The 19,950-nt window shown below is 41.0% G+C and overlaps 1 protein-coding gene across 2 annotated transcripts in view; it reads left to right on the top strand.

Annotated features, from left to right (window-relative positions):
- The first annotated feature begins 3,186 nt into the window (after positions 1-3,186).
- The window catches only part of pcdh15b (protocadherin-related 15b), a 209,479-nt gene continuing 192,715 nt past the window's right edge, over positions 3,187-19,950 (top strand). For both annotated transcript variants that reach the window (XM_031805197.1, XM_020460822.2), the window contains exon 1: positions 3,187-3,626. The gene's annotated coding sequence lies outside the window, so the exon portion shown is untranslated. The remainder of the gene's footprint in view (positions 3,627-19,950) is intronic.

Below are 19,950 nucleotides of genomic sequence, written 5' to 3'. Positions count from 1 at the left end.
TCGAATTTACAATGTCACTGATGAAAAATAATTATGGCATGACTTGCCCTTTAAGTTGGAGGCCTACTGTTCTTGAAGGCTAGTGCGGAACTTGCAATGCAACGGAATGGTAATGCAATAGAAAAGCAATGGGGGTTTGTGTGAACTTTAAAAGGTGACTGTGGGTATGGAATTTCTAAAATGGGACTCCTGTATAGTTGAGTAGTGATGGAGATAATAAATGTCTTCCACAATAGGTTGAGACTGGGGTCATGGGAAATCAAATCTTAGTGCATTTTAAATGCCAGACTGTGCATGGCTGAAACCATTTTTTAGAAAGACCATGTCTCTCTTGAGGTCAATCAGTCAACAGAGAACGGACAGAATAGCCTTCCAACATAGGGTACATACTAAGCAATTTGCATTCATCTCAGTTTCAGAAAACAACAAGCTTAACAAACCATTGTTGACAGCAGTCATACTAAAAGTGTGGTCTTGAATCTAACTATAATGAAGAAGAAATGTTACTCTTTTCACATATGCATTTGTTTAGTCATTTGTAGGCTCATGATAGCAAGGAGCAGGGTGTGGGAACAAACGCTCGAGCTTTTGGCACATTCTTGTGTATGCCACCTGTCCCCCAAAAATATTTTTATAAACTGCCAAGTAGACTCTTCCTGTTGAATACAAAACCAGCACAATTTTAGCGAGAGATCTAGTGGGTGTATGAGCACCAAAGTTATTATAGTAAACTAAAAACTAATCATGAATAAAATGAAATAAACTAAACTGAAATAAAATAATTAAGAAACACTTTTTGAAAAACTAAAACTATACTGAAACTATTATCTTTGACTCCAAAAGCAACTCAAATAGAAAAATATAAAAAAACATTGTACAAAAAATATAATCGAATAGAGCTTTTTTTGAGCTTTTTTTTCCTAATGGGTTTTCAAGATTCTGAATCTGGCCTGTAAATGCTGCCAGGAGATGACGGTGTTTCAAATAAACCTAGGCCGTGCGTCACTGTCACAAGCTTTTTAGTCTCTCTAGTCAAGGCAAAGGGTGGCTACGTTGAAGAATCTAAAATATATTTTGATTTGTTAAACACTTTTTGGGTTACTACGTGATTCCATATGTGTCATTTCATAGTTTTTATGTCTTCACTATTATCTTACAATGTAGAAAATAGTACAAATAAAGAAAAATATTGAAAGAGTAAGTGTCCAAACTTTTGACTGGTTCTGTATAAGGGGCTTCAAACCCCTTCATCATACAGTACATCATTCTTACCCCTCCTCTGTAAAACCATAGACCCCCCCAGCCATCGATTGGCATGCAGATCATTGATCAGCGGATGACATCGTAATAGTTGTATAAGCACTATTAATCACTCATTACTTATGACCGAGGGTGGGACACCTTGCGTCATCAGACGTCTATATAGCGTCCCTGTTGTGTCTGTATCTATATCTTTTCTTATTGTTACTCATATTCAAATGGAAAGAGCAAGCTTGGGGATATTTACTTGTTGCATAAAGGACAATCACATTAGTTCAGCTCTTGACATACAGTTGTGGACTGGAAACGTTGGGCAATCTCGTCATCCAATTTGGTGTGGAGCTACAGACGGGATAATGCTAGAGGCCATTTGTGCCATCTGTTGTGGGAGACTGCCACCGCCTTACAAGGAGAATTATAACAAACTCTTTCCCAATAGGATTTCAGAGGTTTCATTTTCACTTTTCTTGAGCTTGGCTCAAACATGACGCACTGTAACATTTGCGACAATGTGTTTTGTTTGTGGAATGGTCACACCTTCGGCACCCTTGACATCTTTACAGGGTCGTACCTATTGTTCTTCTTGATTATTGGTTTGAGGAGAAGCTGTGCACTATCATGAGCTTATTACCCAGCATTTGTGCGTTATACTAAGGCATTTTCACCAAGGAATGCCTTGAAAAACTGATGGTTCTCTATGGTTAACCTTACATGTCCCTTGTCTCCAAGGACTAACCATTTATCAGCTGGCTGTTGTCCATGGCACTGCAACATTCAAAGTAAATGCTTTCTGGTGAAACTGATTTCAGGGTTTGTTGAACTTGCGGGATAAAGATATGACTAGGACATAAGGCCCGCTCACTAAGATTCTTCATCATCATCATAATCATCAGGATCCTCGTCATCATCAAAACATAGTAACCTTAGATCAAATAGCTTGAGGTGTAGATTGTAAACTGTAAAGCTAAAATGTGTTTATCCTCCCACGTCTGAGCCAATTTACTGTCTCGGCATCCTGCGACCCCTCCTCCTCAGCCTTGGATCATGTCATTAGACATGCCACCCGCTAATGCCTGACAGATGGAAGGTTTCAGATAGCGGTTTACCTCATGCACCCTTGACATCTAATACATGGAGCAGAAGGTTGTCATTGACTAAAAAACAAATACCGTTTTGCGTGCCATGACATTTGTTCACAAATACTTTCTAGGCTAATTTCCTCCGTTTTAGACAGTGACTCAAGTAAAAGTAAAAGTCACCCAGTAAAATTCTACTTGAGTGAAAGTCTAAAAGTATTTGGTTTAAAATATACTAAAGTATGAAAAGTAAAAGTATAAATAGTTTCAAATTCCTTATATTAAACAAACCAGATTGTTGTTTTTTACATTTTATTTACGGAAAGCCACAGGCACACTCCAACATTCAGACATAATTTACAAACGGAGCACGTGTGTTTAGTGAGTCCGCCAGATCAGAGGCAGTAGGGATGACCAGGGATGTTTGGTTGATAAGCACTTGAATTTGACTATTTTCCTGTCCTGTGAAGTATTCAAAATGCAATGAGTACTTTTGGGTGTCAAGGAAAATGCACAAGGTAAAAGGAATGTAGTGAAGTCAAAGTAAAGTTGTCAAAAATATAAATAGTAAAGCTCAGATACCCCCCAAAATGACTTAAGTATAGTACTTGAAAGTATTTTTTACTTAAAAGTACTTTACACCACTGGTTTAAAATAATGACATTTTGGTATTCTGAAGGTTTAGTTAGCATTCTATCCCAGATTGTGATAGATAGATTTATTATCAGAGATTTGGAATAACACACTCATTAATATCTCACAGAATCCCCCCACCTATGTGTATTGGTTGTTTTCATTTTTACTCCACTTGACTTGTTAAAATTCTTACCTCTGAGGGTGGCGCTGGAGTTCAAGGAAATTATTTAGTGGCAAGATATCCTTTGGGTCTCTCTCTCTCTCTTCTCTCTCCCATACCGGCGCATTTAGTACTAGCTCCGTCTTTCGGTCAACTGTCAGGAATAGAGAACAACATCAGGTATCATTCACCTCTTTTCTGTCTCCATGAGGACTGAAACCTTCGGTGTAAAAGCAGAGAAGGCGGTCACTGCTCGCTGGTAGACGCAGAGGGAAAACTTTGCAAGTGCTCTGGAGGAAGCGAGATTCGCCCAGTGCGGTGGACGGGCGTTTCATCTCGTCTCCCGGCACAGCATTTTAAGAAATTGTCGGAGCGTCAAAAGTGTAGGAATATCAATCCATTCATGCTTTCCCTAATTTTGCCCGAGTCCGTCACAGGCGTTACTTGGTTTAACGGAGGAAACTTATATTCTATTTTGAAAGCACTGTAGGAAGGTAAGTTCGTTTCCTTTCCTTATTTTTTAGCGACATCGGTGGCGATGCAGCCTGTTGAAATGTAATATTCAGTAGGCTATATAGGCATATGTCATTTCATGCAATGCATTTGATTTGATTCATCCCTCGGCTAATATATTATTTTGATCACAGTAGGCGAACAAGGAGAGCAATGTGCATAGATAAGCCTAGTGAGAGGTTGTCAGCCCTTATGAAACCTAAAGATACCTATTTTCTCCCTCTCTCTTTTTTCCCCCCTCAGTGACTTTGCTCATTTTAAGGTCCACTTGAATCTTCAGATATCTCATGAAGTGTAGTGTGTTGTGAACCCCATTGAGGATACTTTAGCCTGAGTCCTAGTCTTCTACTTTGGTATCAAGTTATAGCCTGTTTATAGTTTGCTTTAATATTTTGTGAATTTGATATCGAATGGGCTTTACATTGATACAACCACTCCACAAGTAGCCTTTTCCTGAAATGGAAAGGCCATCCAACACACTGCCAAAGAGACTAAAGTGGGTCATTGATTGAATGTATTTTTGTTCAACAGGGTTCAGATGATTTAGATTCTAAAACACACACCCACACACACAGTCACTGCGTGACTATTGTATTGTGCTTGGCGTCATACAAGAGTGGAATGTCAGCTAAGCAGACTGGTACCTAGGCTAGGGATTCTCTGGTTTGTTCTGAAATATTAATTGCATTGGCTTGTCTCTGCTTCTGATTATGGTTTGGTAAATGAATGGCAAACAGGTATCTGCATCACAAATACCACAGTACGCTGAGCCTGACCTGGATGGAGGCAAGGCTGATTACAGAGGTCAAAAGCCTTTCACTTGTGGGAGCAAGGTTGCCATTGTTTGACACATAACAGTATTATTGAGATTCAAGAAGCTAAGGGGGTCTCGCACATGTCACATCTAAACCTTTATTTGAACAAGCACAATGTTGCAGATGTTTTACATAGCCATGGCCCCATGGTACTGTACAGTATACAAATAGGTTATCATATGGTCAGCTAAATTAAAACAGTCTGTTGCCCACAACATTTAAACATATTTTTATGCCAAAGCACATGTTAGATCAAATCTAGATAATCTAGAAAGGAAATAAATTAAATGTTTTCATCTAGCCCCTTTTCAAAAATGTGTGTGTGTGTGTCACTAATCTACTCCCTCTGTGGAGGAGATGTGGGCTTGTGTGACCAATTTTGATTTTCCAGGGCACAGCAGCCATGCAATGCAGAGTGCGTGAAGTTTGACATACTGTATATATAATGATCAAAAATATAAACGCAACATGTAAAGTGTTGGTCCCATGTTTCATGAGCTGAAATAAAAGATCCCAGAAAGGTTCCATATGCACAAAAGCTTATTTCTCTAAAATATTGTGCACAAATGTATTTACATCCCTGTTAGTGAGCATTTCTCCTTTGCCAAGATAGTCCATCCACCTGATAGGTTTGGCATATTAAGAAGCTGATTAAACAGCATGATCAGTACACAGCTGCACCTTGTGCTGGGGACAATAAAAGGCCACTCTAAAATATGCAGTTTTGTCAAACAACACAATGCCACAGATATCTCAAGTTTTGAAGCAGTGTGCAGTTGGCACGCTGACTGCGGGAATGTCCATCAGAGCTGTTGCCAGATAATTTCATGTTAATTTCTCTACCATAAGCCACGTCCAACTTTGTTTTAGAGAATTTGGCTGTACGTCTAACCAGCCTAACAACCGCAGACCATGTGTAACCCCGTCAGCCCAGGACTTTCAACTGCAAGATTGCCTGAGACCAGCCACCCAGACTGCTGCTGAAACTGTGGGTTTGCACAATCAAAGAATTTCTGCACAAACTGTCAGAAAACGTCTCAGGGAAGCTCATCTGCATGCTCGTCGTCCTCACCAGGTTCTTGACCTGACTGCAGTTTGGCGTCGTAAACGACTTCAGTGGGGCAAGTGCTTACCTTCGATGCCCACTGGCATGCTGGAGAAGTGTGCACTTCACAGATGAATCCTGGTCTCAACTGTACAGGGCAGATGGCAGACAGCGTATATGGCACCATTTGGGCGAGCGGTTTGATGATGAAACGTTGTGAACAGAGTGCCCCATGGTGGTGGTGGAGTAATGGTTTGGGCAGGCATAAGCTACGGACCTGGATCAACGTGTACGACATCGTGTTCCAGTTCCCGCAAATATCCAGCAAATTTGCACAGCCATTGAAGAAGAGTGGGACAACATTCCACCTGCCACAATCAACAGCCTGATCAACTCTATGCAATTTAAATGTGCCTCGCTGCATGAGGCAAATGGTGGTCACAACAGATGCTGACTGTTTTTTCGATCCAATAGATTCATATCTGTATTCCCAGTCATGCGAAATCCATAGATTAGGGCCTAATGAATTAATTTCAATTGACTGATTTCCTTATATGAACTGTAAACTCAGTAAAATCTTTGAAATTGTTGCATGTTGTGTTTATATTTTTGTTCAGTGTACAAAGTAAAACATCTCAAGGCTTATGCATCCTAGCAAATGAATCTGTCCTATCAACCACTCAAATCGTTGTCGTCAATATACAGTGCCTTCAGAAAGTGTTCACACGCCTTGACCTATTCCACATTTTGTTGTGTTACAGCCTGAATTCAAAATGAATTCAATATATATATTTTTTTAATCTCACCCAACTACACACAATACCCAATAATGACAAAGTGAAAACATGTTTTTAGAATTTGTAGCAAATTTATTGAAAACGAAATACAGATATCTCATTTCAATAAGTATTCACACCCCTGTTAGAATCACCTTTGGCAGCAATTACAAGTTCATTTCTTTGCCACATTTTTTGCTGTTTTACTTTAGTGCCTTATTGCAAACAGGATGCAGGTTTTGGAATATTTTTTATTGTGTAGAGGCTTCCTTCTTTTCAATATGTCATTTAGGTTAGTATTGAGGAGGAACTACAATGTTGTTGATCCATCCTCAGTTTTAACCTACCACAGCCATTAAACTCTGTAACTGTTTTAATGTCAACATTGGCCTCATGGTGAAATCCCTGGGTGGTTTCCTTCCTATCTGGCAACTGAGTTGGGAAGGACACCTGTATCTTTGTAGTGACTGGGTGTAATCATACACCATCCAAAATGTAATTAATAACTTCATTCTGCTCAAAGGGATATCTTGTTGATTATAGTCACAGCCATGCATATCCCCCCTAAGCAGATTCCTCATCGGCCCTGAAAGAACTTCACTGGACTCTATGTAAACTGAAAACCATACATCCTGAGGCTGCATTTATTGTAGCTGGGAATTTAAACAAAGCAAACCTAAGAACCATACTTTCTAAATTCTCTCAGCATATCGAATGCGCGACAAGAGCTGGTAGCTTTCTGGATCATTGCTACTCAAGCTTCCGTGTTGCATACAAAGCCCCCCCCCCTGCCTTCGGCAAATCTGACCATGACTCCATTTTGTTGCTCCCAGCCTATAGACAGAAACTAAAACAGGAAACGCCCGTGCTCAGGTCAATACAGCGCTGGTCTGACCAATCGGATTCCATGATTCAAGATGGCTTTGATCACGTAGACTGGGATATGTTCCGGATAGCCTCAGACAATAACATTGATGTATACGCTGACTTGGTGAGCGTGTTTATTAGCAAATGCATCGGCGATGTCGTTCCCTCTGTTACCATTATAACCTTCCCTAACCAGAAACCGTGGATTGATGGCAGCATTCGCACGAAACTGAAAGCGCGAACCACCGCTTTTAATCATGGCAAGGCAACCGGGAACACGACGGAATACAAACAGTGCAGCTATTCCCTCCGCAAGGCATTCAAACAAGCAAAGCGTCAGTATAGAGACAAAGTAGAGTCACTTTTCAACGGCTCAACCACGAGACGTATGTGGCAGGGTCTACAGTCAATCACGGATTATGAAAAGAAAACCAGCCCTGTCGCAGACATTGACGTCATGCTCCCAGACAATTTAAAGAACTTCTTTGCTTGCTTTGGGAACAATACAGTGCCACTGACACGGCCCACTACTAAAGCCTGTGGGCTCTCCTTCAACGTGAGTAAAACATTTAAACGTGTTAACCCTCGCACGGCTGCCGGCCCAGGCGGCATTCCTAGCCGCGTCCTCAGAGCATGTGCAGACCAGCTGGCCAATCCCTATCCCAGGCTGTTGTCCCCACATGTTACAAGATGGCCACCATTGTTTCTGTTCCCAAGAATGCTAAGGTAACTTAACTAAATGACTATCGCCCCATTGCACTCACTTCTGTCATCAAGAGTTTCATTGAGAGGCTAGTCAAGGATCATATCACCTTCACCCTACCTGATATCCTAGACCCACTCCAATTAGCTTACCGCCCAAATAGGTCCACTGACTATGTAATCGCCGTCACACTGCACACTGCCCTATCCGATCTGAACAAGAGGAATACCTATGTAAGAATGCTGTTCATTGACTACTGCGCAGCATTTAACACCATAGTACCCTCGACTCATTAAGTTCGAGACCCTGAGTCTCGACCCCGCCCCGAGCAACTGGGTCCTGGACTTTCTGATGTACCGCCCCCAGGTGGTGAAGGTAGGAAACAACACCTCCACCCCGCTGATCCTCAACACTGGGGCCCCACAAGGGTGCGTTCTCAGCCCTCTCCTGTACTCCCTGTTCACCCATGACTGCGTGGCCAGGCACTCTTCCAACTCAATCATCGAGTTTGCAGACGACACAACAGTGATTACCAACGACAGCCTAAAGGGAGGAGGTGAGGGCCCTCGGAGTGTGGTATCAGAAAAATAACCTCTCACTAAAATGTCAACAAAACAAAGGAGATGATTGCGGACTTCAGGAAACAGCAAGGGGAGCACCCACCTCGACGGGACAGTGGTAGAGAAGGTGGATAGTTTTAAGTTCCTCGGCATACACATCACAGACAACATGGTGAAGAAGGCGCAGCAGCACCTCTTCAACCTCAGGAGGCTGAAGAAATGTGGCTTTTCATCAAAAACACTCACAAACGTTTAGAGATGCACAATCCAGAGGGTCCTGTTGGGTTGTATCACTACCTGGTACGGCAATTACACCGCCCTCAACCACAAGGCTCTCCAGAGGGTAGTGCAGTCTGCACAACGCATCACCAGGGACAAACTACCTGCCCTCCAGGACACCTATAGCACCCGGTGTCAAAGGAAGGCCATAAAGATCATCAAGGACAACAACCACCTGAGCCACTGACTGTTCACCCAGCTATCATCTAGAAGGAGAGGTCAGTACAGGTGCATCAAAGCTGGGACCGAGAGTCTGAAAAACAGCTTCTATCCCAAGGCAATCAGACTGTTAATCAGCCATCACTAAGATAGAGAGGCTGCTGCCAACATACAGCCTCAAATCTCTGGCCACTTAAATAAACTGACTTAATAAAGGTATCATTAGTCACTTTTAATAACGCCACTATAATAATGTTTACATATCCTACATTACTCATCTATTTGTGTGTATAAGGTAGTTGTGAATTTGTTAGATTTTACTGCATAGGCTGAACTAGAAGCACAAGAATTTTGCTACACTTGTATTAACATCTGTTAACCACGAGTATGTGACCAATTAAATATGACTTTGATTTAATGTCAGCTTTTTAAAAAATCCATCTACCAATAGGTACCCTTCTTCGCGAGGCATTGGAAAACCTCCCTCGTCTTTGTTGTTGAATCTGTGTTTGAAATGCACTGCTCGACTGAGGGACCTTACAGATAATTGTATATGTGGGGTACAGAGATTAGGTAGTCATTCAAAAATCACGTTAACCACTATTATTGCACACAGAGTTAGTCCATGCAACTTATTATGTGACTTGTTAAGCACATTTTTACTGCTGAACTTATTTAGGCTTGCCATAGCAAAGGGTTTTCAGATTTAAATTTTTAATTCATTAGTCAACCTTTTTAAAAACATAATTCCACTTTGACATTATGGAGTATTGTGAGTAGACCAGTGTTGCAACATATAAATTGAACCCATTTAAAATTCAGGCTGTAACACAACAAAATGTGGAAAAAGTCAAGGGGTGTGAATACTTTATGAAGGCACTATATCCAGGTATAACATGTCAAAGCTACATTGAGGTGACATTTACGATACAGTGCTTCATTTCGATGTCATCATAAAACATTGAAATACCCAGAGCAGTCAAAAACTAGATTTTCCTGTGTTTTATATATACTTCCACGCTATGAAGTTGGAATAATACTGTGAAATTTAGAAAATGATGATAATGCCTTTTTAGTGTAAGAGCTCTTTGAAAAGACAGCCTGAACTTTCAGCCTGTTTTGGTGGGATGGAATTTTGGCCTGACTGGTGACATCACAAGGTGGTAAATTAGTTAATAGGCCAATAAGAAAGATAGTTCCAAACCTCTCTGCCAGAAGTATACTAACCTGCATCCAATTGTTGCCTTGCCTCTGAAGCTAAGCAGTGTTGGTTCTGGATGGGAGACCAGATGCTGCTAGAAGGGGTTTGGGACGGCCAGTAGGAGGCACTTTTTCCTCCCAATGCCCCAGGGCAGTGATTGGGGACATTGCCCTGTGTAGGGTGCTGTCTTTTGGATGGGACGTTAATGAGGTGTTCCGATTCTCTGTGGCCAGTGAAGATCCTATGGCACTTATCATAAGAGTAGGGGTGTTAACCAATGTTCTGTCTAAGCTCCCCTTGGTCTGCCATGCAGAAGAAATATCAGCCTGTGCAGAGATGCACAAGATTGAACATCACTCAACTTTAAGAGTATTCTCCTTTAGTTAACACTATCAACATTTTGCTCTGTGGAAATTGTGATTGAATCAACTCAATATTAGCCACTTTCAATTTAACATACAGAAACAAATCTAACTGCAAGAGATTTTCTTATAGGAACAGCGCAATGGAGTAGGATTCTATTTCATTGACATGCACGACTCAGACCGGTGCACCATAACCAATCAGAGCTGCAGTAGACCTATATGCAAATAGCCATTGCCATATTTGGATATGTGCCATTCACTTTGAATTGGACGTTGTTTACACCATGAGCGGTCGCAAGTAGATGCGCTTGTTTTGAGATCAGAGCAAGAGCTGCGTGTAGCCGCCGGTGCACGTGTTCATATTCTTTGCGAGGTATTAGCCCAGTTATAGCTAATTTCTAGTCAACAATGGGGGAGTGGTTGCTTCCTACAACAGCACAAATGTGTGCATTTCTAGCCATCTTTGAAATGCGAGTCAGGTAAAGAGCTTTTTTTATGTCTTAAAGGGGCAGTGAATAAGCTAAGTAGCCAATAGGCACAGGGTAGCATAGCTTGTCTGATTCTCTGTAATAATGGTGTGGGAATAATAATACATTTTATTTTATAAAGTGGTTTCTTGCATCAAACAACATTTTTTTTTTCAAAAGTCTCATGCAGTGATTGGCTGCTACTGTAGACTAAGTGACAGCTATTTCAATTTGAAATGTTATGGTATGCATTTCTCTCCATTGTTTTTGGTAGGCCTACATTATGATCAAATAGCCACAATAGCCTACTTGGCCACTGTTACAAGTGTAACTTAAAGTGGGTACAGCTTCATTGTTCACAGTAAATGCACACTGGAAGTTGCACAGAATTTTCACAATGTTCAAGTTTGCGCTCAGCAGAGCTGAAATTTTCTGAGTGCCAAACATTTGTTGTGGGAACATTGGTGCTAAGTTCATGGCCACCTACAGTAATCATACTTATTTTCCAATTGCCTCATTCCTCTCCCCTGTAACTATTCCCCAGGTCATTGCTGTAAGTAAGAATGTGTTCTCAGTCAACTTACCTGGTAAATAAGGATAAAAAAAAAATGTAATAAAAGCTAGTTTTCAGTTTTCCTCAGGTCACTCCCAGACGATTCTTGATTGATAAATTGTTCTTGCTAAGAGGCAATTTATGTTTCTTTTTGACCATTTTAATTGAAAACAATCACAGGTAGGTACTTAATTACTACTAAAATGTATTTTATATTGAGATGAAAACAGCTGCATTGGGCCTTTTTAAAATCCATGGCAATAAAAAAATATATATATAGTGGGGCAAAAATATATTTAGTCAGCCACCAATTGTGCAAGTTCTCCCACTTAAAAAGATGAGAGGCCTGTAATTTTCATCATAGGTACACTTCAACTATGACAGACAAAATGAGAAAAAAAATTGTAGGATTTTTTATGAATTTATTTGCAAATGGTGGAAAATAAGTATTTGGTCAATAACAAAAGTTTATCTCAATACTTTGTTATATAGCCTTTGTTGGTAATGACAGAGGTCAAACGTTTTCTGTAAGTCTTCACAAGGTTTTCACACACTGTTGCTGGTATTTTGGCCCATTCCTCCTTGCAGATCTCCTCTAGAGCAGTGATGTTTTGGGGCTGTTGCTGGGCAACACAGACTTTCAACTCCCTCCAAAGATGTTCTATGGGGTTGAGATCTGGAGACTGGCTAGGCCACTCCAGGACCTTGAAATGCTTCTTACGAAGCCACTCCTTCGTTGCCCGGGTGGTGTGTTTGGGATCATTGTCATGCTGAAAGATCCAGCCACGTTTCATCTTCAATTCCCTTGCTGATGGAAGGAGGTTTTCACTCAAAATCTCACGATACATGGCCCCATTCATTCTTTCCTTTACACGGATCAGTCGTCCTGGTCCCTTTGCAGAAAAACCCCAAAGCCCCAAAGCATGATGTTTCCACCCCCATGCTTCACAGTAGGTATGGTGTTCTTTGGATGCAACTCAGCATTCTTTGTCCTCCAAACATGACGAGTTGAGTTTTTACCAAAAAGTTCTATTTTGGTTTCATCTGACCATATGACATTCTCCCAATCTTCTTCTGAATCATCCAAATTCTCTGTAGCAAACTTCAGACGGGCCTGGACATGTACTGGCTTAAGCAGGGGGACATGTCTGGCACTGCAGGATTTGAGTCCCTGGCGGCATAGTGTGTTACTGATGGTAGGCGTTGTTACTTTGGTCCCAGCTCTCTGCAGGTCATTCACTAGGTCCCCCCCGTGTGGTTCTGGGATTTTTGCTCACCGTTCTTGTGATCATTTTGACCCCACTGGGTGAGATCTTGCGTGGAGCCCCAGATCGAGGGAGATTCAGTGGTCTTGTATGTCTTCCATTTCCTAATAATTGCTCCCACAGTTGATTTCTTCAAACCAAGCTGTTTACCTATTGCAGATTCATTCTTCCCAGCCTGGTGCAGGTCTACAATTTTGTTTCTGGTGTCCTTTGACAGCTCTTTGGTCTTGGCCATAGTGGAGTTTGGAGTGTGACTGTTTGAGGTTGTGGACAGGTGTCTTTTATACTGATGACAAGTTCAAACAGGTGCCATTAATACAGGTAATGAGTGGAGGACAGAGGAGCCTCTTAAAGAAGATGTTACAGGTCTGTGAGAGCCAGAAATCTTGCTTGTTTGTAGGTGACCAAATACTTATTTTCCACCATAATTTGCAAATAAATTCATTAAAAATCCTACAATGTGATTTTCTGGATTTTTTTCTCATTTTGTCTGTCATAGTTGAAGTGTACCTATGATGAAGATTACAGGCCTCTCTCATATTTTTAAGTGGGAGAACTTGCACAATTGGTGGCTGAGTGAATACTTTTTTGCCCCACTGTATATGTATTTATCCAATATGTACTGTTGTATGCCCCAACATGGCTATAGCTTAATTCACTTCTACGCTCGCTCTTGGATTTAGAAACAAATTGCTCTGTTCTGAGAGCCCTGGAAAATCCATTGCAATGTATCTAAGAAGGTCTCAACATTTTTAGATTTCATATTCATAATCTCCAGCACCACCCCCAACATCTACATATGTGAAAATTGTGTGTTTTTATGATTTGTAGTAAAAAAAAAGATAGAGAAAGAATAGTGTTTCCACTGACATCATCAACCAATTAGTAGACAATGTCTACTCACAATTGGTCAAATTCATATGATGCACACCAATGATGTCATTGGAAGCACTTATCTTCCTCTATCTTTTTTTACTACAAAACATAGAAAAACACCATTTTCACATATGTTGATGTTTGGGTGGTGCTGGAGATGATGAATATGAAGTCGAAACATTGTGAAGTTTATCTTTTTAGTAATCAATGCTCATGAATGTAAATTGATTAGCCAACTCTATATTTACAGTTAGAACAGGTGCATTGTTCATTGTAAGAAGAAGCATTGGTCCCTGCTTTATGTTTTTGTCTTCAAATAGGTTGGCATGTGTGGTGTGTAGTGGGCAAGATGTACAGTATATACACAACTAGCCAAGAGACCACATAGACAAACTCAATACCGCATGTCCATATGGCAGGCGAAGTAATACTTTGCCCTCCGAATAAAAGTTTGTCAGACATTTTACCTCCCCAATCTGAGTCTGTGGTCCACGCCATCTGTTGTGTAGATCCTATTATATGCGTTATGCATTTCATCTTAATCCCACATGATTTGGAAAGACTGGCACCGTGTTATTTTATACAATTAGCTGCTGCCAATCTTTCCAGGTCTTCGGGGATTTGAGATCCAAATGGGGGACTCAGTTCTACTTTAGACCTCTTTTTGAGGTAAGCTATACTGTCAAGAGACGTTGATTTGGGACGGATTATTCCTTGAGTACCATGGAGTATGTGTCAGTCTAGGTGGTTGAGAGGCAAAGAGAGAGAATATTCTGCATAGCAAAGGAGGTCCCATCTGCAAAGTCTGACTGATGAATATCTTGTTAGTATGAAGTCTAAAAATCTGCTCCCATATTGCTCTGCTCACAAGGTACCATACTGTGCTGCGTAATCTCTAGAAGACTCTGCAAACCAAGGAACTAGGCTTTACTTGGCTCTAGTGACTCCTTGTGCCATACCGGTCGCCTGCAAGCTGACTTGGCCGTCAGTTGAATGGTGTTTGCTCTGACCCATTGGTGCAGTTGGCTTTCGGGTTAAGCTGGCGAGTGACGCAGTTTGATGGGTCAAGTATATGAAGTGTGACTTGACCTTCACCTCTCCCGAGCCCATTGGGGAGTTGCAGCGATGAGACAAGATCGTAATTGGATTGCAGTAGGATATCATGAAATTGGGAAGAAAAAGGGGTAAAATATCTATATATTTTTGATTTAGGATATCAACTAAATGTATTGAACTTTATTAGAAATGTCTTTTTTGCTCAATTTGCTCAAGTTAATCACATGACATGAACAAAAGGTGTCAGTGATTCACTTCCTGCATCTTTCTGAAATGGCACAGGAATGCCCCTGTCTGTGTGTGCGAGGCGTGCGCATGTCTACACTTTGCGTAGCCATTAGAGAGGATGTTAATGATGGAACGGCTTTCCCAAACACCTTTTAAATGAAATGTTCACTACAAAGTAACCTATGCCTACCTGGCAGAGTGATCCATTATCATGATTACTTGTATCTATCCAGTGGCCATTTTGTTTTGCAAACTCTACAGTCACATGAGCGCTACAGAAACATCTCCAACCAAACAATGGTCTCTTGCTGGTGCATTAAAGGGTAACTACACCCCAAAATTCTAATTTTTTACATTTTTCCGAGACCTCAGAAGTGGTCTCCTGATGTGGTTTAAGCGTTGTTGTGGACTGAACATCCAATGTTGTTGTTGTTGTTTCTATTAAAAAGTTTGATTTAGAGCGTGAACCTGATAAAAATCGGGGGGGGGGGGGGGGGGGAGGAAGCCTGGAAAAACAAAACGGAGACAAAATTTGTGAAAAAACAAAACGGAAACAGATTTCATAGGACCCTACATACTGTAGCCTGCAAATACTCTTTCTCTCTCTCACACACACACACACACACACACACACTGTTCTTCCATCAACATTGTTGAATCTACTGATGTGATCTCTGTTGAGGATTTGTAATAGAGATTTTTGTGGATGTTGAATGTAAATATTGAATGAATTTGTCTTCTTACAGCTTGTGATGGTGAATGTAAATATTGAATGAATTTGTCTTCTTACAGCTTGTGATGGTGAATGTAAATATTGAATGAATTTGTCTTCTTACAGCTTGCGATGGTGAATGTAAATATTGAATGAATTTGTCTTCTTACAGCTTGTGATGGTGAATGTAAATATTGAATGAATTTGTCTTCTTACAGCTTGCGATGGTGAATGTAAATATTGAATGAATTTGTCTTCTTACAGCTTGCCATGGTGAATGTAAATATTGAATGAATTTGTCTTCTTACAGCTTGCCATGGTGAATGTAAATATTGAATGAATTTGTCTTCTTACAGCTTGCCATGGTGAATGTAAATATTGAATGAATTTGTCTTCTTACAGCTTGCCATGGTGAATGTAAATATTGAATGAATTTGTCTTCTTACAGCTTGCGATGGTGAATGTAAATATTGAATGAATTTGTCTTCTTACAGCTTGCGATGGTGAATGTAAATATTGAATGAATTTGTCTTCTTACAGCTTGCCATGGTGAATGTGTCAAAGGAGAGACAGGAAAGCTGTAACGTATGTCCGTTTTATCTCAAACTGCGGCCTGGAACCTTTTGACTTCTAATGTATGGTGCAGAAATGTATTGACTGCTACTCAATCATAGAGACGAGATAGGATCTGTGCTTGTTGTAATTCCTATCTCGTTCTCTCCATCGTCTACCTTACTTGGCCATACAATGACCTTAGATATGGCCATTTGTTAAACATGCGTGAGGTGGACATCTTTCTTGGCTCCATGATTATGTGATTATCAAACTTTGCGTTGGCTCTAATTGCACACAGAAGGTGTTTAGGAAATGTTTTAATTGGAAAACAAATGTGCACAGATTGAACGAGGGGAATTACGTCCTTATGTTAATTCATTAGTTTTCAATTATTTCATTGTTTGACATCGTCAGAATTAAAATATAGATTTAATTACCGAGAGTCAAGGCAATTAATGTTGTTGCTGAATTTGGTGTCTCTCAGTCACAAATCACCCATGGATTTAATCAACATGTCCAGGGTATGCAAACAAAGCACAATCGTCACCCTAGTTTCCCCTCCCTGTCGCTCGCCGGTTCCTTTCCACTGCCCAGGAGGGATGTGGAAGGCAATCTACTGGAGAATGGAATTCTCCATAAGCATGTTGTGCCACGCGACTGTGTCTCCGCAGGCACCTTCTGGTAGGCTAATCCACTCACTGCAATGTAGTTCAATCTCGCCAGGTGATACTGTATCCCATCTCTGCTGCACCCGGACTCGGCTCACTAACCATTCTAGTTAGCTACGTTCTTGACCTTTAAAAAAAAAACTGGTCCTCAAAGTTGCTCACGTGTTGAATCTCGCTCTCCAGGGCTGGCAGCATCCCCGATAACGTTTAAGATGTGCCCTATACTTCTGTTTTGTTTCCCGTCTTGAGTTTTATGTGGATGCATTTGGACTTGCAATTATTTGGAGGCTTTGAACATGAGCAATGCAAGATAAATGCATCTCATTACAATCATACACTCATTGTTTAAGGCTCAAAGGACGATGCTGATATCCATAACAGATCAATGCTTAATCCATAAATGCTGCTGGTTTGACTACTAGATGACCATAAGAGAACACATACACCTGTAACGATGAAGACATCATTCTGTATCTCAACATTAGGGCCATGAAGATAGAGGCTTTTATTGTCTTGTCGCTCCCAGATCTAGAGCCACGTTTCTGTTTTTCATTACATACATAGGATCTTAATTTGACCACTCTGTTGTTGCTGAGAGTTTTCCAGCAGCCCAGGAAATGCAGATGTGCTTCGTGATTTTGATAAATTCACTGAAACCCTGCCCTAACGCACAGTTCTATGAGCAGTATTGCACTTTTCACGTAGTGTAATTTTGTCCAGCTAATAGCCTAACCACCGATCAAGCAACGTTATGTACTAATTGTTCATATCCTGTTGCTGCAGGATTATTCTGCTGCAACAATACGGGTCAAATTAAGATCCTACAACTGTGCTTTCTTTTTCCCCCTCCAGCGTGGATAATAAATGTGCAAGACAGAGGTTGTGTTTTTCTTATGTGCACCATATTAAATAGCATGATTAAGTTCAGTAATGGCCGTGGGAGGAACTCAGGGTGTAAGCACAAAATCAGAGTGCTTTAATGTATAAATTGTGAAATGGAAAAGTGTGTAGGGGTGGGTGGTGCTGTAATATTACTAATGTCAAGGCATTGTCACTGTGTTCCAATTCAAGTGCAGGGAGGCTTGACTGAGAAGATCGCCCTTATTTTATTGCATCTTTGAGGGGAAAAAGCGTCTTACCTGCTCTTTCAGGAAGTGTGTTTTCCACTGACGTTTAGTGCAAGGCCTCCTTAGCTTACTCACTCTGACTTCTACTACTTCTGCTACCACCACCACCACCACCACCATTATATTACCACTAATACCATTGCTACTGTTACTTCCACTACCCCTACAGCTACCAGTACTCTGACTCAAACTGTAACATGAAAGGTGTCTATCAGACCAGTTTAGGGCCCCAGTCGACAAGCTCTAGGACTATATGAATGACTGATGACCGTTTTGAAATGTGTTCAGTGGGCACATGAAGAATTACGATGCGGTCAAGCTGACGGTACCAAACATATTTATCTGGCGATTTACTATCTTTAACATGGTGTTAATAATACAGTAGGATACCAATCATTCATGTCTATCATTTAATAATACTAAAATATTAATAAGTGTGAATCACTTCTCCAGAAATATATCTTCAGACTCCTCATATCCCTTCTTCAGCTGAGCAAGAGTAAAATACCGAAGACCGAGGAGTTGAGCCAAAGCGAGGTAGATAGCGTTTATCTACTGGTTGATGCCTTATCTCTCACCATGGCATCCAACTGTCAGAGGCAGTGCAAACAGGCTAGTCTTTTGGAAACAGCCAACATATTGTAGTCGAACATTTAAGATAACTCCTTCAGATTCATACTTTTTTCCCCTTCTAAAATCAGTCCTCTCTGGCATTTTTGTTGTGATATTTCTCTGTGGGTGTTCTGTACACTTGTACATCCTGTTTCATGAAACCAAGCTGGGAAATAGACTCAGGATTAGTCAAGGTTTTTGGCCACTCTCTAGCGTCAAGGTGACAACATATAAAATTGACACCTTAACAAAAATGATACCACACAGATAGTTGCAGCACAAGGCCTCATGGTGAATACAGGATCAGAGGTGGAGATGGCATCGTACCTAATTTGGGTTGATCCCTACAAGCAGTCTTTAACATTTCAGTTCTAATTCTTCTCAAAGCAAGAAACATCGAGGGAGAAATGTGATGGGCAGTACTAGGCTACAGGAGAAAGAGGAGAGAGCAGGATAAGGCAACCGAGTGTCTAATGAGTACAAGGCATGAGGCTGTGAGGGGGGGGGGGGGGCTTACGGATTCGGCAAAGTCTTGGAACTCTTGTCAACGCCACTTTGAAGTTAATGGATGACATGCAATTAAGAAGTCTGGGCTAAAAATCCAATCTAATCCATTTGAGTAGGGAATCTGTGGATGCAGGATTAATTTTTTTTACCCTCCGATAAGACCATGCCTTTCCCTAAAAGTCCACACAGGATTGTCGAGAATTAGTGTATATTTATAGGTAGAAATGCACTCTTCTGACTGCCTTTTTTAAATTTGACTTAATTTGAGGAAAGCAGCATTCATATACCTTCTTCATGAGGAAATGGCTGGGTTGAATACCTGTACCTAATCGTGGATTTAAGACAAGCTCTCTTAAACAACTGCCCGAGGCTCCACGGTCTGTTGGAAATATTATCCGTTTGAACTCAGGGGCCAGTGTAGAGAGACTACATTTACGGCTAGTGGCTGGATACATTTGACTGTTAGTGTTCAGCGTAACAGTTTGGGGTTTGGAATAGCCATCTGGGAGAGTTGCCAGGTTGGGTCCTGACAACCAATTTAAACATGGGGGTGGTGTGAGGCTATTATTCCAGCTACAGTAGATACAGAGTAGGAGGGACTAACATCTCTCTAAGCACTTCTCACATCTCCCAAACAGCTCTCACTGAGACATGCTTCTGTCTCTAAAGACATTGCTCTAGCGTTGCTCTCCACCGAATAGCATTAGATCCTTGCCCTCCGGGAATCTGTCCTCATCCCACTGGTTATAGAGATGTTTATTTAAGAATATTAACATACAGTTGAATTCATCTATAGAGAGATAAACTCCCCCTATGTAATGTTTCATCAGCCTGTGGTACTCCTTGGGCACATGAAGGTTACTATTGAACATGATTTGTTTGGTAATTACTCACTATAAACTACTGGGC

This window comes from Oncorhynchus kisutch, linkage group LG25 (assembly GCF_002021735.2).
Source record: "Oncorhynchus kisutch isolate 150728-3 linkage group LG25, Okis_V2, whole genome shotgun sequence".
NCBI lineage: Eukaryota > Metazoa > Chordata > Actinopteri > Salmoniformes > Salmonidae > Oncorhynchus > Oncorhynchus kisutch.
This window is presented reverse-complemented; position numbering and strand designations above follow the sequence as displayed.